Source organism: Apodemus sylvaticus, chromosome 3 (genome assembly GCF_947179515.1).
Source record: "Apodemus sylvaticus chromosome 3, mApoSyl1.1, whole genome shotgun sequence".
NCBI classification, from domain to species: domain Eukaryota; kingdom Metazoa; phylum Chordata; class Mammalia; order Rodentia; family Muridae; genus Apodemus; species Apodemus sylvaticus.
The window spans coordinates 16,220,043-16,239,865 of record NC_067474.1 but is presented as its reverse complement, the minus strand read 5'-3'; the positions used below and the strand labels follow the sequence as shown (position 1 = coordinate 16,239,865).

The following is a 19,823-nucleotide window of genomic DNA, read 5'->3' as shown; positions in this document are numbered from 1 at the left end:
ATTTTCAGGACTTAAATAGTTTTATTCATTTCCTTCAACTGTTTCTTTGTTTTTCTTGACTTTCTTTAAGGGATTTGTTAATTTCCGCCTATTTTTTGCTTATCATTTCCTGAATTTCCTTAGAGATTTATTCATTTTATCTTTAAGGACCTCTATCATCTTCATAAAGTTGGTTTTAAGGTCATTTTCTTTTGCTTCATCAGTTATAGAATATTCAGGACTTCCTGTAGCAGGATACCTGGGTTCTGAGGGAGGTATATTTCTCTGTCTATTGTTATTGTGTTCTTATACTGGTGTCTAGGCATCAGGGTTTAGAGTAATTATAGATCTAGCCATGATTTCTGAGTTTGTCTTTGTTGGATGGGTGCTTTTTCTTTGGTTTCTGTTTCTTCTCTGGTTTTCTGGCCAGAATGACCTGTAATTGAACAGAAATCTCTACTCAAGGCTGGAATTCTGGCTGTCTTGGACTCTGATCCACAGAACTTAGAAACCAAGATATGGTGACAGGAAGTAGTGAGGTAGTTGGGGGTAAGGTGGGAAGACAGTTGGGACCATGCTGGGGTGAGTGGTTTACCTTCAGTTACAGTGGTCAACATGTCCTCTGGTCTAGTAGGGTGCCTCTACTGGAAATGGAGGTTGGTATTAGTGATGGGAGGAGAGGGCCAATTGGGCAAGCACTGAGAAAATGGGGGTTCTCTGTGTACAACTAGACTACCTGGGGTTCCAGTAGCTGATGTGCCCTTTGGTGGGCAGGGGTCTCCCATCAGAGCTGTGAGCTTGGATGTGGTGACAAGAAGAGGAGCTCAGTTGGGAGCAGGCTAGATGGGCACCAAGAGAGTGTTGGTGGTCTGTGGGCAGGGGGCTTACCTGGGGTTTGCCAGTGTGGTCTCTGGTAAGGCAGGGGTTAGTCTTAAATATCATACCCACCAATTTTCTCTCATAAATTTCTCTTCCTCAATCCTTCTTTTGCTAGGAATGGATTTCAGGATTTTCACATTTAACAAGCATCTTACCACCCCTCCAGACAAACACTTATTTGGATGAATCCTATAAACAGACAGATCTGTTCTTTAGGAACAACTATTCAGTACTTTCCTTCCTAATACACCGATCTCCGTCTTCAAAATACATATGTATCATTCTCACTTTAACCAAGACTTACAACCAGTTACTGTATAGGATACCAAATAAGATGGGAAATGGAAAAAATATCTTTTTGAAAAAGTTATGAATTTTTCTCACTTTTTTTTCATTTTAGATGTCTCTGATATCTACTTAATTCCATGTCCTGTGAGATAATAAAAGTTAGTGCTAGCTAAATTAGCACCTGATCTTGTGTGAGCAGAGGCATCATGCCCATGCCATAATACCAATTAGAAAGTTTGTTATTATGAGAAAGCATACACCTAGAAAGCTAAGCACTACTCAATAGTCACCCAGCTCTGTGGCCCAGAGACATTCACCTCCAATGCCCTAATAACCTTTTTAGTCACAAAATGTTTCCTATGAGGGTGTCTTAGGGTTCCCATTGCGATAAAGAAACACCGTGACCAATGCAACTCTTATAAAGCATAATATTTAATTGGGGCTGGCTTATAGGTTCAGAGATTCAGTCCATTATCATTATGGCAGGAAGCATGGTAGCATACAAGGAGATATACTGCTGGAGGAGACAAGAGTTCTATATCTTCATCCAGAGTCAGTCAGGAGAAGACTTGTCTTCCTCAGGCAGCCAGGAGGAGGGTCTCTTCCGCACTGGGTAGAGTTAAGCCTAGGAGGCCTTACAACCTACCTACACAGTGACATACCTCCTCCAACAAGACCACAGCTATTCCAACAAGGAAATACCTCCTAATAGTGCTATTCCCATGGACAAGCATATTAAAACAACCACAGATGGGGGTATTGGTAACCCACTGTGACATCAGGACATAATCTTAGACTTCCATAGAGTTTTTTTCCTTGTGTCATGTTCCATTCATGGGAAATATTTAATATATTTTTAAAGAAATTGTCATTGTTAACATAAAACATGGAGACTGCTATAAGAAGTTTGAAGTTTAAAATGAACTTCTTAAATGCTTACTAAGCTCAAAGCAAGGACTTCACAAGAAGTCCCTCAGTTAGTTAGTGCTCAGTACCTCTGAGATAAGTGGGTGCTATTATTATATTCATTAGATAGGTTAGAAATGCACTTAGGCTTGATTAGAAAACTACACACTGGTAAGGGTGGAGCTGGGAGGCTCCTTACTAATATATAACATCTGTAAGTCACAGTTGTTTGAATTGCCTCTTGCATTGTGAACAGCTAGGTCTGTGCATAGTGAGAACTATAACACACTCAGCAGGTCAGTAAATCATTTCTATGAAAGTATGAGAGGAAGGAGTTAATGGAGCAGGAGGAGAAGGGAAAAAGGCTTTGTCATACACAGGGTCTTCAGGAAGCGAGAGTTTTTCTATAGCTGCCCTTTCTGGTCTCCTCAAGAAACAGTGTTTGGTTCTTGAGTAAAATAGAGAAAAACAAAATGACAAGATGTCTAGGGTAAGAAGGTGTGACCTGAATTACCTGCATCATGGCCAGGATAAAAGATGTGCACCCTGACATATAGCACTCTCTCTCCTTTGCTTCTTCCCCATTGCCCCTCCTCCTCAGAAGCGCCTCTCTTATCTTGGCTGTGATTTGTTCAGGAGTACTCAGTTTCATCTAATATTAGTGGCAAGACTTACTCATGACCACCGCCGCATCTTCCAGTAGCCTTCAATCATTTTATTCTGCTTCTCAAACCACTTGAAATGGTCAGAGAAGGACTTCTCTATGGAATTCAGGTCTGCAGTAAGTGGACCTCTCTTTTTAAAAACGTTTTGGATTTTGTCTTCAGCAGTGCCTTCTGTTTCTCAGCCTCCTCCACTGATTTGTATACTATCTGCCCCATCTCCAAATACTTAGTGCTGAAGTCCTCATACTTGCTTCTCAGCTCCAAGTTCTCCTACTATATCACATTCAACACTGCCTCCAGGTCTTTCTGGCTGTGTTATAGCACATCCACAACTGGCACAGCAGGAAGGAGACCTCTAGGCTCAAGGACACACAGGAGGTGGGGCTGACATAGGAACAGTCAGAGCTTCCAAGAAATCTAAGTCCACATGCTTGGCTTCTATCAGATTTCCAGAGCCAGACTCCTCTGCATCCTGTGCACTATTTGTCACTGGGACCACTGGTGTTGGCCACAAAGGCCTCTCTTTCAGAAGGGGGTCAAATTTCAAGTATAAAAACTGCTTCCTCCTGGCCAAATCCTTAAACGAGGAAGTTCCAAATTGCTCCAGATAATCCACTTCAGCACCAGTACCTAGAACTTCTGCTGGGTCTCTGAAGTTCTCTTCCTTTGTGTCCAAGACAGATTCTAGTCCCTGATGAGAAGGCTCCAGCACTGGCTCAATAGGAGGGTCACCAACTCACTTTCCAAGATTTTATCTATCTTCACTCCAAACCCTCTCTTTGCTCTTCCTATCCCCCAATTCAACTTCTTCTAGCTATGAAACCTCCACTAGATGACATTACAATCCTTGATCCAGCTAACAAACCTCCCCCTTACCATTGTAAACTTGTCTCTACAACCTCTCCTAATACCCCAGCCTCCTCAGCTTCCTTTTCTCACCAGATTTCCCCAGAGTCTCCTTAGTCAACCTCTCCAGAGTCCTCCTCTCTCCTGTGGCAGCTGCAGGCCACTCTGGTTGTCCTACTGGCACCTGCTTTAAATCTACAGTCAAGCCCTCTACTTCTTCCCCTACCCAGCCTAACCCAGCATCGGTCCTTTCTTTAAGGGAAGCCATTAGGGTAGATGATCTAATCAGTACATGTTCCTTTCTTGCTAAGTGAACCTTTTCAAATAGAAAAAAGATTGGGATCCTAAACCTCCAATTCTTCTGCCTTCATTGAAGAATTTCAATACATTACTCAGTCTTATAGCTTGATTTTCCATGATATACATATGATTCTCAATAACAATTTACTTCCTGATGAGTGCAGATGAGTTTGGGAACAAGCTAGAATACATGCAAATGAGAGTTATCAAACAGACTCAGAATATCCAATCAGATCTGAGACAGTACCCAGCCAGTATCCTCAATGGAATTATAATTCCTCAAATGACATTCTAACCAGAGACTGATTCAGAACCTGCCGCCTGACTGGTCTCCATAGAACAGCCCTAAAACCAGTAAATTTTGAAAAACCTCCATGAGGTCATCCAGGATAAACAAGAAAGCCTGTCTCAGTTTTTACAGCCCCTTACAAAGACCCTATTACAATATACTAATTTAGACCCTGAAAACCCAGAAGGTAAGCAACTCCTGATGTCCTACTTCTTTTCTCAGAGCTACCCGACATTAAGGCTACATTAAGACATTACATGTTTGGAGAAGCAGCCCCTAACTCCACAGGCAGAAGTCTTGGCTCTAGCTGTAGGGGGAGGAGCTGATGACTACAATCTAGTTCGCTAATTGTTTCTTGATTGGGTCAATAAAGATGGCAGAAGCCAATCAATGGGCAAAAAATAAGGTGGGATTTCCAGGTCACAGGAGGAAGAGAGGGAGACACAGAGAGGACTGGGATTCAGACCAGGCAGTGGAGCAGATAGGAAATAGCAGACACACGGGGACCGATTGTTTATAGGCTCCAAAGGCGGTTACGGAGGCTAAGAAGGATGGGGCAAGAAATTCTTCAGCCAGCAGTTGTGTAATCTGGCTGGTTTTAAAATATTAAATATTGTCTGATGTTTTCCATCCACGGTGACTCAGGTGGGCAGGACAAAGTGTGCCGCCGGGCAGTGGAACACCAGTGATAGCTCCAGGCCTTCTCAGAAGGGAGGGTTGTCGGGTAACTCAGCAGAGCCAACAGGAGGAACAGACAGCATGGAAGTGGAGCCATCGGCAGCATGATCTTGGAGCTAAGTTGTGAGGGGCCACAGCACTGGGCAAGGACACTAAGCAAGGAGCAAACGTACTTTATAAAGTTGCATGCAACAGCAGGCCTTCAAAGTGTACCATCAGAGAGACGATAAGGCCTACAGACAAAAATACCATATGCTGGCAAAAGTTGTGTCACTGCCCACTGTGCTTCCTGACCTTCTAAGGCTCAGGAACCACCAGGTCCCTGCTACAAAGACCAACCAGGTCTTTGGGCAAAGGCTTGCCCTAACTCCTGCAAGAAACCAAGGCCATGCCCAAAGTGCCATCAAGAGAGACATCTGTCCTCATGCTGCTCAGGACAGAGGGACGTCACTCCCAGGTAACCCTCCAGCTGATCTCCTAGGCTTGGCTATGGCCGACTGAAGAAGCCCAAGTTCCCTTGACCTCTTCCATGACCAGCAGGGAGCCCCGGATAGGCAGCATGGTATCTGGGCGGCACATCTCCTTCCTCTTGGACACTGGAGCCACTTACTCAGTCCTGACAAAGTTTTGGGGACCCTCCTCTCCCCGTTCCACTATTGTTGGGATAAGAGGACAACCTCAACTTCCTCACCAAACCCCACCACTTGGGCACATTTTTAGTGATGTTCCTCTCACCCATTCATTTTTGGGGGTGCCAATGTGTCCTGTCCCCTTATTGGAAAGGGATCTTTTAGCTAAGTTGGGAGCCTCTATTTCCTTTGCTTCCTCCCCCTTCAGTCACCTAAACCCAGCCTCGACAGCAGCCCCTCTCTTTCTCCTCCTATACTCCCCTCCTCCCCTCTCCTCCTTCCCCTCCTCCTCCTCCCCCTCCTCCCCCTCCTCCTCCCCTTCTTCTTCCTTCCCCCTCCCCCCTCCTCCTCCTCACCAACTAGCCTACTAATTCTAACATGTTGTTTCCTTTGCCAACCTCCCCTGAGTCTAGAACATCTAGAATTCCTCTGTTGTTAAACATTTTCCTGTTGTCATCCAATTACAGGACCCTACCAGGAACATCACCTAAGCTCAATACTCTCTTTCTCTCTAAGCCTCAGGGAACGTAACCCCATCATCTCTAAGGAAAAAAAAAACTCCTCCATTCTACCTCTTCCCCCTTTAACATCCCTATAAAAAACCTAACAGAACTTATTGCCTGGTTCAAGATCTCAAGCTCATTAATTCTGCAAGTGTTTCCTCTCCATCCTGCTATGGATCCCCTCGGGAACTTCTCATTTCTCAGTCCTAGACCTCAAGGATACATTCTTTATCCTTCTAGATGCTCAGTCACAGAACCTTTGCCTTTACCTGGACTGATCCTGACACCCACTTTTCTATCCAACTGGCCTGGACTGTTCTACCTCAGGGATTCTGGGGCAGCCCACACCTATTTGGCCAGGCCCTGGCAGCATTAGACCCCACCCACAAACCTCCTCTCAAGCCTGTTACCAAGGCTTCTCAAAGGCTCCAACAGGCTCTCCTTCAGGCCTCAGTCTTACACCTCCATGACCTCACTCATCCTTTCTCCCTCTACATAACTGAGAAAGAGAGATTTGCCCTTGGAGTCCTAGGCCACCAACTGGAACCCTCTTCTGCACCTGTCAAAAATACTAGGCTTAGTTATCCATGGATGGGCATCTTGTACGCATACATTAGCAGCCACTGAACTCCTTTTCTGAGAGTCCAAAAAAACTAACCTTTGGGTCGCACATAACTGTCTTCTTTTCTCATAACCTGTCCCAGCTCCTAACCTACAAAGCCTTACAGAATCTACCTCCCTCCAGCATTCTTTTCCTTGAGATAGAACTAATAGAAGACTCCACACTTGCTTTCCAATCATACCCACCTCTTAATATTTTCAATCTTCTTCCTTGATCAAATATTAACCACTCCCTATCTCACTCCTGCACTGAAACCTTAGAGGAATGATTACCTCATCCTTCACACACAGAGGAGAGCACATTGCCTCAGGTCATCTATACCTGGTACATAGATGGCAGCGCCTTTTTACATGAAGGGTCCATGACACTATGCTATAGTGTCTGAAACAGAGGTGGTTGAGGCATAGGCCCTCCCTGCCCATAACACCAATCAATCAATAGGCTGAACTAATAGCCCTTGCTCATGCCTCTCAATTGACATGGGGACAATCCCTAAACATCTACACAGACTCCAAATACACTTTCTGTATCCTCCTGTCCCATGCTGCCATCTGGCAGGAGGGTAGTTTACTTACGACAAAAGGAGGATCAGTAACTAATACAAACCAAATTATGACCATGCTAAAGACCTCCTATCTCCCCACAGCTATTGGAATTGTCCACTGCATACAAATATGTAGCCGCCAGCAGCTACATGTAAACCGGGTTACCTGTTGAGAGAATTTTGGGGTCATAGGGAAGAGCGGCGAAAAGAACGTACGGCCAAGTCAATGTTCACTGATCAAAGCCGTAAACTTTAATGGCGCCGGACCTTTTAACAGTTTGGGAAAACCCTCCCCCCAGACTCCAGGCTGAGTTCCGGTGGAAGTTGTCTAGCTTCTCTTGGAGGTCTTCGTCTTGACTGCTCTGGCAGCTGGGTGGGTCACCTGTTTAATTCAGGAATCCCTACACCTGGAGGAACAATGAACTTAACCTTTACTACGTGCGCTCCACCCTAGGTGGAGCAGGATCCTGGCTAACTGGGAGAAGTTAACCTTGACCAAAGTCAAACTCTGACCAAGTGCAAGACTGCCCCAATATGGCTCTGTACACAAATAACCCTATTGTCTCCAACATATAGAACTACAGCCTTTAGGGGCCTAGACTCATCTCACCCTCCCCAGGACATTCTTACACTACAACCCACATCCCCTCTCTTACCTCCTGACACTCATCAAACTCTCTCTTATCTTCACCGTTTCTTTCATCCTAACAGCCAAGCTTTGTCTTTTTTTGTTAAAACCCAACTACAGTCTACTAATGAGGACTTATATTACTTAAAATCTATCACTGCCTCTTGCAAAATCTGTCAGATGTCAGACTCAATCCAGGTATTATAACACCCCTTTTCCTACCCTGCTAGAGGTTCCCTTCTTGGGGAGAGCTCATAGCCTAAGAAGAGCCAAGGGCCTCTTCTCATCTGGCCTTTCAAACTCACGTATGAACGTCCTGTTCTAACTCCTGCTCTTTCACCTAAATTCTGTCCCCTCCCCATCACCTACTTACCCCACTATTTTGCCACCTCCACTCTCTCCTGTGAAACTTTGATAACCACTATCTCAAGGCCACACACTGTCTCCTGCCCACACTGTCTGTCATCATTGGAGATCACGTTCTTCTCTCTCCTCCAGATCATCAGCCCTCATCTCTCTCCTAAATAGCAGGCACTCTTCAAGGGAAGTTTCATATCTCCCACAACTGCTAACTCAAGGGACCCTCTAATTGAGTCTACCTATGTCACCTCAAACCTTTCACCCCTCCACCTCAAAATGATTCTTCTACCTACACGTCGACTCCAACAGGACTCTGCTCTCTTAAGCTCCAGAAGACATTGAAACCACCCACTTTGTTCCCAATCTTGGAAAAATGAGACTCTGCTCCAGCACCTGTGCTCAATCCCACTGGATTAGACCCGGGCTTCTCATCCTTCCCATGCTGGTCATTCTCATCCAGGGTAGCTATTACATTTGGAGATTCAAGAAACCCCCGCTGATAACAAACCGTCTTTCCAAAGAGTGTCAGGAAACTGCTCCATAGCTGGATGCCAGAAGTCCATCCAAATTGTTGCCATCCCTATATACACCATTCCATCTAAATATGATGGCCTCTTTGTTTGCTTTCTCTTTGACCAGACAAAAGATCATTGTAAAATATTAGCCAGACAAATATGGGAGCTGCCTAGATTGACCTTGCCAGATACATATGTTAGGACCACAGGCTAATCACTTCTGTCAACAATGCAAGACCCACTTCTTCTATATTCAAGACCCATGAAATCCCGGGTGGGAAATAGGCATTGTTGGTAAGCTCCTCCGTAAAAACTAATCTAAGTCCCCAGGAAGTACTATCCACATCCAGAGAAAATATGTCCCAATTGTCCAACCTCTAGATATCATTAAAGTTGAAGTAATCATTCCTCCGAAGTCCTTACTTCCTTGAGGTGCCCCCTCCTTAAAAAGGCACTAACCTGTCATTTCGCCTTCTGCTTCAGACCCTGACCTCAGCCTACCAACTCCTTAATGCCACCTGACCTTGTCACTTTAAAGATTGCTGGCTATGTGTACCTGGAACTAACTCACAATTGCCACTTAGTTTCTCCAGTGATCCTACCAAGCAGCCTCACCTCACCTTTCATCAGCCACCCTGACTCCAATGTTGCCATGTTCTCATACCGTTTCTTTCTCTTTTTGGCATGGCAAACTGTTTTCAGACATCAGAGACACATTCTGTAGAAAAACGCTAAGCTTCCTAGACTGCAATAGAATCATAACCCTTGATACCTCATCTCTGCCACAATGCCCTGCAGTCCAGAACACATAAATTCTCTGTGGCACTCAGGTGTATCATCACCTACCTGCCAGGAGTTTGTTGAATTAGGAATAGTCCATGGAAAAGAGCTTCTCCCAATCCCAGTTGTAGATACAATACCTGCCCAACACGACAAGAGGGCAGTTCAGGCTTTGCCATTCCTGGCCGTTGTGGGAATAACTATAGGTGCTGAGGCTGGAAAAGCAGGGCTGACTACTTCCTTTATCCTGTACAATAAGTTATCTTCCCAGCTTGACAAGGTATTCAAGAAGTGACCCAAACCATGCTCACCATCCAAAAACAGATGGACTCTTTGGCAGCAGTGGTGCTTCAGAACCCATGAGGACCAGAAGTCCTTACAGCTAAAGAAGGTGGTCTTTGCCTGTTTCTCCAAGAAGAATTCTGCTTCTACATCAATGAATCTGGGATAGTGAGACACAAAATCCAGCAGCTACAATCAGACATCCAGAAATGCAGAGAACACCGTAAGACCTCTATTCCTGTGTTTTCAAAAACCCTATATGGAAAAGGATACTGCCCTTCTTAACGACTCTTTTCCTCATTTTTCTGGCTTTACTATTTGCTTCCTGCCTTGTCTCCACATTCCTCCAATGACAAATTCAAAATATTTCTAACCAACAATGAATCAGCTCCTTTTTTACAGGATTCCCAGCCACTGTCCACAGAGAAGCCTGATGCAAATGTCTATCAAGTGGGCCGTGATGGTGAACATCAGCTACACCCTGGAATTGGCGTTGCCCCCATACAGCAGGAAGCAATTTAAGAGATCCAACACCCCATACCTGCCTCACCATTGGCCTCCCCTTTCCCCCTTTTTTAACCTCTCTTTATGATAAGAAAAAGAGAAGAATGTTAGCATCAGGTACATCTGATGACAGCCAGCTCCTGAACCCAGGGATGATATCATCTCTAGGCGACAGCACCCTTCCTACATCCATTGCAATGGTACCTTTCACACAACCCTCTGTGCATGTGTTACCTGGCTTACAGCCCAGATAAAAGATGCTTACCCAACCCATAGCTCTCCCTCTTCTTCACTTCTTCCCCCTACATCTCCCCTCAGAGGCGCCTCTGTTAATAAAGCCTCTCCCATGGGACCTGCACTGCCTTGATCTGTCCAGGAGTGTTCCATTTCATCTAACAAATGAGGATAATGTGAACAAGTAGCCATAAAAAGGTAATCAAGCAAGGGCATCCTGGCCAGAGAAGTAGCTGGGCATAGGTAAGAACAGGAACTAAAAATACATAAGTGGTTTCAGCAACAAGAAGTTCACAAAATCTAAGCAGAAGTTCTCCAACCTAGCTGCACATTAAAATCTCCTCATTTGGAGCTAGAGAGAGGCTTGTTGGTTAAGATTAAGTACTATTCTTTCAAAGAAACTAAGTTTGGTTCCCAGAACTCATGTTAGAAGGCTCATAACTTCCTATAACTTCAGAAGCTGTTCTAGATGTCGACACTGTCTTCTGGATTCTGGGGGTACCTGCAGTTACACGTGCACAGACACGCACATTTAAAACAAAACAAAACAAAAACCTTGATATTTTCCACACTCACTTTGCATATGGGAATCAGAAAGAATGGAAGAGCCCAGAGGGGATGAAGGAAACCAGGGAAACAAAGCCGTCTAAATCAACTAAGGCTCCTGGTATGAGCTCACAGAAGCTGACACAGCAAGAACAGGCCCCACGTGAGTCTGCACCAGGTCCTCTGCACATATATAATAGCTTTCAGGTTAGTATTTTATGTGAGTGAGTATGTCTCTGATTATTGTGTCTTTGCATGGGGCTCTTTTCCTTCTGTTGGCTTGCCTTGCCTAGCCTCAATACAATGGTTTGTATTTTATTATTTATCTTACTATATTTTATTTCATCATCTTTGGATGTTATCTCTTAGAAGCCTGTTCTTTTCTAAGGATCCAGAGGGGGTAAAAACACAGAGGGACTAGAAGAAATAGCAGGAGAAGAAACTGTAATCAGGATATATTATATGAGCAAATAATCTATTTTCATTAAAAAGAAAAAATGAAAAAAATTACAAACTGAAACAACATAATATGACTAAATCAACCAACTTAAGAGAAACTAAAATTTAGCCAATTTGCAAAACAGACATAAAAACAGAAACATGGAGTGTCCGTAATCTTTCTTTAAAGATTAATTTATTTTATTTATTTAATGTGCATTGCTTTTTATCTTCTTCATGTATGTCTGTGTGAGGATGTCAGATCCCCTGGAACTGAAGCTACAGACAGTTGCGAGCTGCCATGTGGTGCTCTAAAAGAGTGAGTTCTACTCTTGCAAAGGAACTAAGTTTAGTTCCCAGAACCCATGTTGGAAGGCTCATAACGGCCTGGTTCCTCTGGAACAGCAGCCAGTGCTCTTAACTGCTGAGCCATTTGTTCAGTCCCAAGTTCATAATCTTTTAACTGTAAAAACAAAGGTACCTAGAAGCACTGTGGGGAAATTTAACAAATAAGAAAGAAAGAAAGAAAGAAAGAAAGAAAGAAAGAAAGAAAGAAAGAAAGAAAGAAAGAAAGAAAGAAAGAAAGAAAGAAAGAAAGAAAGAAAGAAAGGAAGGAAGGAAGGAAGGAAGGAAGGAAGGAAGGAAGGAAGGAAGGAAGGAAGGAAGGAAGGAAGGAAGGAAGGAGGAGGAGAGAGAGAGAGAGAGAGAGAGAGAGAGAGAGAGAGAGAGAGAGAGAGAGAGAGAAAGAGAAAGATTTTAAAAGCTTAAAATAGTTTCCATACTCATGTTGCATGCCCATGGATTGCACTCGGACAACTGGAGTCAGATATCAGCTATCCATTGTCCTGAGTGCCACCATGTTTGAAAACCAATGAGCCATAGAGCAGAGAGTGAGCACAAAAGAAAAGATGGGCCTTACAGAATTAAAGGTAAAGTCAGCTGTTTCAGTCCTGAGAAAGAAACTCAGGGCCTCATCATATGTTGGGCAACTGCTCCACCACAGCTACCTCCCAAGCCCAGGAACTTTCTATGTTTCAATCATGAGAAACATGAGGATGTAAGGATAATAAATATTGAGAAAACATGAGCAAAAGATTGCAACAAGGCTTTGAAAAAAAAAAAGACAGATGACAGAGTCTAATCTAAACCAAGTAACGATCCAATGCACACAGAGGTGAAAGGAAATAGAGAAGAATGAAATGCAGAAAAGTCAGGAAGTTGGAAAGGTGACATGACAAAGGGCATGAGGAAGCACAAGTGGGACAAGATTTCAAATGCAGCCCAGGCTATTCATTTTCTAATCCGAGGCAGTTGGAATAACACAGGTGACCATACGCATGAAATAAAGCTAAGAAATTCACCGTATATCATGAAAATGTCCCTTCTTGTCTTTGGGAAACCAGTATCGTTATCAACATACTATAGAGCCCTCAGCATGGTACTGGCACAGAAACAGACATGTGTGGATTAATGGAATAGAACAAAATCTAAATATGAAGCCAGGCAGCCACACTCATCTGATTTTATTTTTCACAAAGATGCCAAAAGTCCACATCAGAGGAGAGAACACGTCATCTTCAACAAACGGTGCCGGGAAAGCTGAATGTATGAAGAGGAACGCAACCAGACCTGTTTATCCTGCTCTGCACAGAACTAACTCCAGACGCATCAAAGACCTCAACATGAAGCCTGGCACTCTAAAACTGGGAAAGGAGAAAGTAGGGAGAATGTTTCAAGATAGAGGTGCTAAACATGGACATTCTAAACAGAAATCCTATTGTTTAAAAGATCATACCAACAATTGCCACAAAGGAGCTAAAGAAATTAAACAAGTTTTATATAGCAAAAGACAATTAAGTGAAGAGAAAACTAGATAATGGGAGAAAATCTTTGCCAGCCATACATCTAGCAGAAGATTAATACCTAGAATATGCAAATTAAAACCACTTGAAGGACCAGCAAAATGCTAATCAGGTAAAAGCCCTGAAGCCTAACAAGTTGAGTTCAGTACAGTTTGATCCTCAGGATCTACTTGGCAGAAGGAAAGAACCAAGTCCCATAAGTTATCCTTGGACATGTGTGCACACACGTGCATGCATAATAACTAAATAAATAGAAGTAAAATAATAAATAAATAATAAAAATATTATTTTTGAGAGTCTATTTTATCCCAGTTAGAATGGACATTATCAAGAAAACCACAAGAAATGCTGGTGAGGAAAGAGGAAACCTCTTTCATTGTTGATAGGAGAGTGAACAGGCGCAGCCACTGTGGTAATTAGTGTAGAGATTCCTTAAAAACCTAAAAACAGAATTACTGTATGACTCATCTATATGACTCCTGGGCATAACCTAAGGGACTCTGTAATTCTATTCCAGTTTTATTTACACACATTTATGTTTATTGTGGCTCTATGACAATGTCATGAAAATGGAACCAATGGAAAAATGAATAATGAGAAGGTGATGCATACATGAAATGGAATTTTATTCAGCTGCTTACAAATAAAATTTTGATTAAAAAGATGAATCTGGAAAATATTATTTTAAGTGAATTAACATAGGTTCCAAAAGATAAACTACATATCTTCTCCTACATATGTTGATCATAGGTTCTATCTTGTATATGTACATTTATGTTTGAATTAATGTGTGTAGAATCTCAGAAAGTAAAATGGGCAATGAATTTTGGGAAGAGTTTTTTGAGAAAGGAGTTTTATATAACACATGTGATACAAACATTAAGAGAACATTAAGAGTTAGAAGAGGGGTTCAGACAGATAGGAGAGAGGAAAAGGGAGGGAAGGGTCAACCAAAATGAATTTTGTGTGAAAACTTATAAGGACATCTGATGCTTGGTAAGTTAATCAAAAAATAAAAATAAGGGGCTAGAGAGATAGCTCAGTGGTGAAGAGTACTGACTACTCTTCCAGAGGTCCTGAGTTCAATTCCTAGCAACCACATGGTGGCTCACAGCCATCTGTAATGGGATCTGATGCCCTCTTCTGGTATCTCTGAAGACAGCTATAGTGTCCTCATATATATTAAATAAGTAATATTTTTAAAAAATTAAAAATAAAAGTAGTTTGGAGGCATATGGATAAAGCTGCCCCCAGAAGCCAAATATTATAAATTAAAAATACTAATGTCAGGGATGAATTTATTGATCCCAATGTCAGGGTGGCTTATTGATCAATGATGCTCAAGGCCCCAACACAGACAAGGCCAACAAAGCAAACAAATGTTGGTTGCTCACTATAACTACGCACTAAGACCTTATTGTTGAAGACCACACACCTTGGACTCAGGATGCAGAAAAATCAAGCTAGAACTAATCTCGGAAGTTTCTTCCTTATTGGCTAAGCATCATAGTGCCAAAAGGTTAAATAAGGACTGTTGTGGGAGAATTGTCATCTATAGTCTTGCTCAGCTGGAGACTTTCTGTGCAACAATAGCCAACAGCCAAACAAGCTATGTCACTGTTACTGTAAGACTCTGGTGAGCCTTCGCATACCAGGGACCTCCCTAAAAGCAAGAAGAATTTATTGTTCCAACATTTTGGGGTCAACCTGCACATGGATAGAGAAAACGACCCCGCCCAGCAAACCTTTATACAGTTTTCAAGGAAGCAGTCATTAGGCACACTGTGATTGACAGAACAGTGTGACTTTTAAGCTGATTTGTCTTTAGGGAATGAGGTAGGTGTTCAACAGTTGCAGGATGTGTCTATGAGCTCTGAACCTCCCCTACCTGCAGGTGACCAGTGGTCGGTCCCTCCTCTCTGTGGTCTGAGGAATGTAATTAACCCCTCTCTTCCAGAGGAGAGGGGTGCCTATGTTCTTTATAACTTTTTTCTTTCAGGAGGGGAAAGGTCTGGTGGAATTTTCCAACCTTTCTAAGGTGACCTCTTCAATACAATAGTGGTGAGTCTGTTTGAGGGCAACTAACTGGTTTCTGAGAGGATTTGATGCTCTGCTCTCTTCACAGGAGGGAAATCACACCTGGTACTGTAAACCTAGTCAAAGCCCATGGCTGGAAAGGACATAGGCCCTAGTGGGGAAGTTACTGGTGTTGTTTGCTAAGTGGACATAATCTGTCTATCAAATTGTCTTTAAATAACTATGTTTATGCCCTTACAATAGGCTGCTGTCCTCTTTGATTGAATAAGATCCCTTTTGCTGTGGTCAGTGGTAACTGAAGAGACTAATAATGATCAAAATACAGAGAAAAAAAGGATTGTTGAACACCCAGCCATAAAGGGAACATCTATATTATCCACTCCAAGGGTTGGAGAACATTAAAGAAGAAAGATAGAAAAATATAAGAGCTAAAGAAAGGTAGGAAGGTATGGAATGCTGACTTCTAGGCATGGTGTGGATGGTACATTCTTGAACTCTCAGCAACTAGGATTACCTGCACAAAATCTCCACAAAATTAGTACCATTAAAGCTTTGTAATGGAAGGGTGAAAGACTCATGGAACTCTACCTCTCCCTGAATACTACACATAGGTAACAGTTGATGGGGGGTGGAAGGAAGATTTTCTTCAGTGGTATAGACAGTAGTAAGATATATATGCTCCTGTAAACAGCCCTTTTGAGAATTACTGGTAAGGGAAGAAAGGAAGAAAGAGAGGAAGAATGGAAGGAAGGAAGGAAAGAAAGAAAGAAGGAAGGAAGGAAGGAAGGAAGGAAGGAAGGAAGGAAGGAAGGAAGGAAGGAAGGAAGGAAGGGAATAAGAAAGGGAGGAAGAAAAATGAGGTGGGGAAAGAAGAAAGGAAAAGAAGGAAGGAAGAAGGAAGAGGGAAGGAGGTTAGTTCAGAAGATTTATAGAAATAGGAGGGGAACAAAATAGTGAAATTGGAGAAAATTTCAAAATACATTAAATACATGAAATTTATGTATAATTAGTGCATGTGATAAAAACAATTTTAAAGGAAAGAAACCCCCTCACAAAGATGAATCACTTAAGGTAGATCCTGCGTTCTTGAAGAACATACTTTTTGTCAAGAAACATGAAAAAGTCCTGAAGAAGATGCAGGCCAAAATGTCAAGTCCATGGGGGTATGTGCCAAGTCTACCAAGTTCTTCATAAAGGCCCAGAAAAGCTTATCTCGAGATTCCCAAGGGCATCATCTTGATTGTCTTGCTCACCTCACCTGTTCCAAGCTTAGGAGTTACATTCGTACCAACATTGTCAAGGATCTTGGGCTCTGTCTACCAAAACCAAAGCCAAGGCTCAGGCTTAGACTGCAGCATCTATGGCTTGGGTTCCCAGAGGTGGGCAGGACCTGTGAAGGCTCCAAAGTAAAGGCCTCTGTCTGCCAAGGTGGCAGTGAAAGCCTAGGGTGACCCTGAGCTGTCTTCTGCAGGACCCTGTGTGCTCCTATACTGCTTGTGCAGGTAAACTTAATCCAGGGTCTAGGGTTTTTTTTTTTTTTTTTGATTGATTGATTTTGTTTAATTAAAAAACAAACCATCCTCATAGGCTTTTCCTGTGACTTAGCAAGTCGTGCTAGCTGGAACCCTGATGAGATCAGCAGCCTTGGGGGCTGTGTAGAGCGCTGTCACCCAGCTCTCAGAAGCCATTCCTCCCAGATGTGAGGGGACAGAACACAAAGAGCAGCTTCTGTTTCCTAGAGCTCAGAGCCCTGAAGGCCTTCTACATGTGTGATGGAAGTGCGTACAGGCTCATAACCTTTTCCGACCAAATGCTGAACCTCGGCTAATGATGACTTTATACCATTTCGACAGTCATTCAGACACCAAAATATTGGCATTTCTGACTTCTATTTACTTTCTGTGTGACTATAAAAACCAGAATAGCTAAAATAGAATAATCTCAGAAAATTCTGAGCATATGCTTTCTATAATCTTATATTGGGTACATTAGATCCCGGAAAGATAAGGTTTTTGAAGACTTCTTCTAAAAAAAACAATGAGACCATAAGAGCTGAAAAAGTAACTGTCATTCTTACAAACACCATCAGAAAGAGTTCTTCAGACAGAGGACTGGGTTACATCTGTTCTACTCTGAGCTGTCTTTGCTGCAATATTTTAACCTCTAGTTCATCTCTGTAGAATGAACTAAGCATCAGCCTCTAACCTTTAATTTGTTTTGTTGTTGTTGTTGTTGCTGTTTTTATGCTTGTGAGTATTTTGTCCGCATGTATCTCCATGCCCCTTGTGTGTACCTGGTGTCCATGGAGACCAGCGGAACTGGAATTACAGATGATTGTGAGGCACCCTGTGGGTGCTCAGAATTGAACCCGGGCCCTCTGGAAGAGCAGCCAGTACTCTATAACTGCTGAGCCATCTTTCCAATCTCTAGTCTTGCATACAACCAATGTACAGAAAATTGCTCTGAATAAGGAAAGAAGAGACAAGAAATAAAGAAGTTTCCAAAGATAAAAATTTTAAAACATATTATATTTGTAGATGAAAACTTCTACAAAATAATACTAGAAAAAAATTGAACCCATAATCGCAAACATAAAGATGCACTGAGCATTAAATGTTCTTAGGTTTATTTTAGTAAAGGGTACCAATAAACCCTAACGGATGGCCCTGCTGGGTGGATGACGTGGAAGCGGCAGGCTGACCGGGCTTGGAGGGGTCCAGGAGCAGTGGAGGTGACAGTGCCCAGGCTCAACTAGGAGTCACTGGCACATCCCCGCCTGTCTCTAGGGCTTTTTTCTCAAATATTTTTTTCAATCTCTTTGGAAGCAGGGAAATTAGGATTTTAATTTGGGGATTAGATGGTGCTGGGGAAACAACAATTTTGTACAGATTACAGGTTGGAGAAGTTGTTACTACTGTTCCCACTATTGGATTTAATGTAGAGACGGTGACATACAAAAATCTCAAATTCCAAGTTTGGGTCTTAAGAGGACAGACAAGTATCAGGCCATACTGGAGATGTTATGATTCAAACACAGATGTAGTCGCTGACACTTGTGACCAAGACCGAATGGGCATTTCCAAGTCAGAGTTAGTTGTCATGTTGGAGGAATAAGGGCTGAGAAAAGCCATTTTAGTGGCATTTACAGATAAGCAGGACATGGAGCAGGCCCTCAGAAATGGCAAATGCTCTTGGGTTACCTTCCCTGAAGGACTGGAAGTGGCAGATCTTTAAAACATCAGCAACCAAAGGCACTGGCCTTGGTTAGTTGAACTAACTACTGGAATGGTTAGTTGAACCCTGAAACGCAGACAGTGAGTCCAGTCACATCAGCGCCTGTGAACCAAACACTACATCACATATTCAGTGGAACCAGTCTGATGTACTTCCTGTGACTGAGAACTGTGTGATTCTGGCATATACAGGCCTGATTTCAATATTTGTAATAAATATAAAAACAACCATTTGGTGAGAGGCTTAGCTTGAATGAATCACCCAAATGGTTTATGCAATGTAAAATATTTCTTCCTTCTTTTCTTGTGTTAAGGTATATATTCTATTTGTATGGAATTCCTACTCAAATACAGTTCTATTAAAGAATATATACTTTTAGGGGGAGCCCTCCTAATATTTATTTAGAGTATAATATTTAGCTCAGACTCTTTCTCCCTTAAAATGAATTAAGGCTTTCCAAAGATTAGTCTTAGCAAAGTAGATTAGAAATACAGAGTGTATAATCTTCATTTGCTTAACTGACTAGTTTATTTCGTTGGCTCACTTTACTTACCTTATTTTACAATATTTATACTTGTCAAAAGAACTTTATGTATGTTGACCTGAACTTTCCATAGGAACTCTCTAAGGAAGGTAAGGTTCTGCTATGTCGCTTTACCAGGCAAAGGTAGGGTAAGGCTCAGAGTCAGGCTTGTGGTTCAGAAACTTGTGTCCTAAATCATACTGTATCTGGAAATGCCAACACTTGGAATATAGACACCTAGGTGTGGTAACACACACCTGTAATCCTAGGACTCAAGAGACAGGGACAAGAAGACCAAGAGTTCAGATTTGTGTGTGGTGAGTCTAAGGTCAGTCTGGATGTCTCAAAACAAAACTATGTCTCAAAACAAAACAAAAAAGCAACCAACCAACCAAAAAAATGATGCTCAAGTAGTTATGGATATTCAAAGTAATATTTATGTAAATTCTTGTCTATGCTAATAAAATGATAAGGGATACAGTCAGAATGATCCCAAATGACTGTTTGATAAGTTCACAACATGATATAAAAACTTCGCATGAAATAAAAAGCAATTTTAATAAGCAAAACCAAATCCTGTAAAGAAAGCCCTGTGAGCCCAGTCCAGGGGGCCTCCTCTCCCACATCTCCAGGGAGCCACACAGCCCCACTTTCCAGATCTCAAACACCACCTGTGTGATGAACCACGGGGATAAGTAATCGTTTCCTCTCTGTTGCCTGTCGGACTCAATTCAGTAGAATGTCAAACACTA

General features: G+C 42.4%; 1 pseudogene; it reads left to right on the top strand.

Moving 5' to 3' along the window:
• The first annotated feature begins 12,953 nt into the window (after nucleotides 1-12,953).
• LOC127679760 (ADP-ribosylation factor-like protein 1) lies at nucleotides 12,954-18,618 on the top strand (annotated as a pseudogene).
• Nucleotides 18,619-19,823: the final 1,205 nt, after the last annotated feature.